Below are 4007 nucleotides of genomic sequence, written 5' to 3' on the forward strand. Positions count from 1 at the left end.
CTGAAACCACTCCCATGCAACATCAGGAATTACAGAATCCAGATGTTTTCCTCCAACTCTGGTTGTTAGCCAGCTTGTTTTATGGGGCGGATATGAACACATACCGATTCTATCTGATAATATTATGTGTGTTGTTTTTGTCACCTGGCATACATTCTGAGATATCGGTGAAATATGTGTGTTCCATTGTGTGAGAAAATGTGAGGGCTAATAATGAAAATATAAATTCCTGTGCAACTCTCTGTGTTAATATCTTTAAGCAAATATGCAAAAATGAACACCAGAACTTGCATAATATAAGCTAACGTTGAGAGAAAATATTCAAGTTGTTCAGTTCTTTGAGAGAAACTCAGCAGGCTGCTTTTGTTCAAATTCCATGTAATTCCCCTATGTATGCTGATAGCAATAGAAGCTGCAGCTTAGACACTGTAGAAGACACCTATACTGTAGCATTAAATCAAGGTTCAAACATGTAATCATGTTTTCTGTGCTTCAAAGAAATTGCCAGTTGTTAATAATTAAGTAGAGGCTCGACCTAGGTAATTATCAAAGAGTGACTTCAAAAATGAAACAGTTCTAAGCCTTAAAATGCAAACACGTAAATACTTTGGCAATATGGTCGTGTTCCCGTGAGAGAAGAAAATCTTTAATCAGTACCTGTACCATTTCACACTGTTGTCCCGAGCAGCAGTATAAGTTCTCTTTGAACCTTTTCCCCACTGTATCCCCAGTTTCCTGCGGGCAGTGTTTTCCTAGCTATCTCAGTGTTGCCTTTATTCCCTTTGGTTTTATATAATATATATATATATATATAATATTCAGATATGCTTTCAGAAACAGGCTGATTCCCATAACGTGCTGTCTCTTTTTTCTCCTACTGTACTTTTGTTGTCCTACCCCACTGTCCACACAACAAACACAAATGCTGCTGAAATACTTGAATTGAAGCCATCCTTTTCTTTAGAAGTTCATTGAAAGGTTATAGGAGCACAGGATTTAAAGGCTGTCTTTCCTTTATCAAGTATGAGCTGTTATTGAGTGGCTGTTAAAGAAGACTGACTTTTCAGTATGACGGAGAGTTCAAGTATGAAGGCAACTTGTTAATATCGCTCTATTCACAGAGAAGGTCAAACCTGAGAGCAGAATGGTCAATAATATGAGTGCACACAGCTTTGAGGGATTAACACAAGAATTAGAAAGTGTTTTGGTTTATTGATTTCATCATTATTTGAAATTATAAGGATTTCTGGCACAAAAAAGCATGAAATGAGTTGTAACATAATTGACTATGGCCTTCTGGGATCTTTTTGAAGCTTTGTTTTTGTCTCAGTTAGTTCCCAGAATGCCACACTGCTGACAATATTCAGTCTCTGTAGCCGCAGCGGCACATTCGTTGTGATCTTGAAAACAAATAAGAAAATATTCCATTATTTCATCAATCTCAGAGCAACAACCTCAATTCTATATACCATCATGTGGAAACCTTGTCTGGAGTCTTAATCATTTCCTCCTAAACTTTTCAGTCATCTGACGAATGATCAGACGTCTGCTTAGGTTGATGTTGGGAGTAAGCTTTACTGGAAATGTGCTGATGTCATCAAACTCCATATGAATCACACTGCAAAGGTGTAATCATCCAACCATAACAGGTGTGTAAAAAGTCCCTCTAACCCCCCACTTGTTTTTCCTTCGCGGTAGGCAGAGCCATGCAGGCATATTGAAAGCTGTTGCAAAGTCCAACAACACAACAGGCAGATGCTATTTTCCCTAGAATAATTTAATCTGAATGAAAATTCAAGATATAATTCAAACTCCTCCTTAATTAGTTGAATGAAACAATGGGAGAAAGGGGGAACATTGGAGGTTTGTGTTATATTTTCATTTCATTTCAAACCTTTATTTATACAGATAAAATCCCATTGAGATCATTGATCTCTTTTCCAAGGGAGACCTGTTCAAGTAGTTCCACATGAAACATAAAAGCATAAACAGAACAACAAAAGGACATCATCCAGCATCATTTACATAATTATCCACATAAACAGGTACCAATAGCTTCTGATTGAGTAGCATCCAACCGAGCTTTAAAAACATTTAGTGGCACCAGATTGTTCATTGTTTATATACACAAGGCAAGTTTATTTAGCACCTTTCAACACAAGGCAATTTCAAAGTGCTTTACAAAAAAAGAAAGACATTAAGAGCATTAAGAAACACATTATAAAATGGCATTTAAAAACACTCATTTAAAAGCAAAGCATGAATAACAAAAGGTACATGAATTAAAGTGTGCGATATACACATCTGAAATGTTTAGGTCTGCATTGCTAACTTTTTTAGCAGATATAGTTTTCTATGACCTCACTTTTTTTCTACTTTATTTTTTAACTTATCCTTTAGTTATTTCAAGTTCATGCTAAAAAAAAGATTCTAATCTTACCCCATGGTACCTTTTAGTTTTTGCCGAAACTCTTTTTTAACCATTCAGCTCACAGGATGCCCCCAACGCTGGGTTAATGTTGAACAAAACTGTTGCCCGATTCAGTGGTTTGGTTTGTCTTGGGGCAGGACTCAGCTGCCCAGTGTGGGGACATTGGCCATAATTGCTACCAGAATGGTTCACTCCACTTTCTGTCATCCGGTTGATGTGTCAATCCCACAGCAGAAACACAACAAAACATCGGCCACATTAAGAAGGATTCCTGTTCTGCGACTGGGGCAAACAAGGTGATCGGTGCCTGAACCTGTCTGTGATTTTTACTTCATGAAGAATCCATCAAGAAGTACCTTTGTATTTGGGAGAAAAGGTTACTTTACCTCACAATTCTGGACTATAGGCTTACCTCCACACATTCAGCGGCATTTCTCACTCAAGTGATGGTCAGGGACATCACACAATAAACATATGAGACCACATGTATCCTTGGTGTTTGCTCGCCTGCTGTCATGTAACAAAATCAATAGAGAATGTCTAGCGGTTTTATTTGATTTTTCTGGTGAATCATCCTTTAAAATGAGTTCTCACAAATCGTTCGCCCAAATTCATTGTTTACCTCCTTCACTATTCTCTCTTTTCTTTTTAATAAAGTTGCTTTGTTTATTTCAAAACCTTTTCTAATCCATTTTTCAGTGAGTGTGTCCTGACTATTGCCTGACATCATAAGCTTTCTGCCCCCGTAAACACATCAATTTGAAGCGGTTAACTGTTAGATAGCATATTTTTTGCAAGATGTGATCATATAGTCTGCACATTTTATTTTATTAGAAGTTTTAAAAAGAGAATTCCTCCCTGTAAGAGACATTATTGGTAACCTTGACTTTGTTTGTTTTTTCACTTGAGGGATGTACACCTGTTCCCCAAATTTGATCTCATTATTGCAAGTGTGGAATTGTTTTCCCTCCGTCTCATCCATCTCACAGGATGAATTCTCATTAGAGTGGAGAAAACCAATTCTCTTTTGCGATATTTTTTTCATTGCTGCTCTCTGCCTGCTGGCTGCTGGGGATCCTTGAGTGTGATCCTTATTTCTCAACACCTGGAAACTCAATGGAGCCGCCTGTGGTGACAAAGAAAAAAGCCTTTTATCCTTATTATCTGCCGGTGACTTACATTGTATCAGTACCAGGTCCAGACACTCATGTTCACCCATTGCATTCTCCTCTCCTACAAGAACCAATTATTATCACCACCATTGCCAGTTCCACTGATTCAAAAAGAAATGCAACTTTTTGGAGTATTTTAATGGTAACGCAGGAAGATAATGAATGTCTTCCTTAGTTTATTATTCCAGTCAATGCCAGCCTGTTCATGGGTTAAGTCATCTCTGGAGCTTGCATTGCTCCTGTGTGAACCTGTAGAGCAGATGAGAAGCAGAGTGTATGTCAGTGAGGTATGTGCGTCTACACACCCTGATGAAGGGGAGTGTACGTGCAGACAGAAAACCTACAACCTCCTGTCTCCTCTCTGTTTCACCTCAGGGAAAGTACAAGCTGCCTAAAAGTCATAC

The sequence above is a fragment of the Pseudochaenichthys georgianus genome, chromosome 21, assembly GCF_902827115.2.
Source record: "Pseudochaenichthys georgianus chromosome 21, fPseGeo1.2, whole genome shotgun sequence".
In the NCBI taxonomy this organism is placed as follows: Eukaryota; Metazoa; Chordata; class Actinopteri; order Perciformes; family Channichthyidae; genus Pseudochaenichthys; species Pseudochaenichthys georgianus.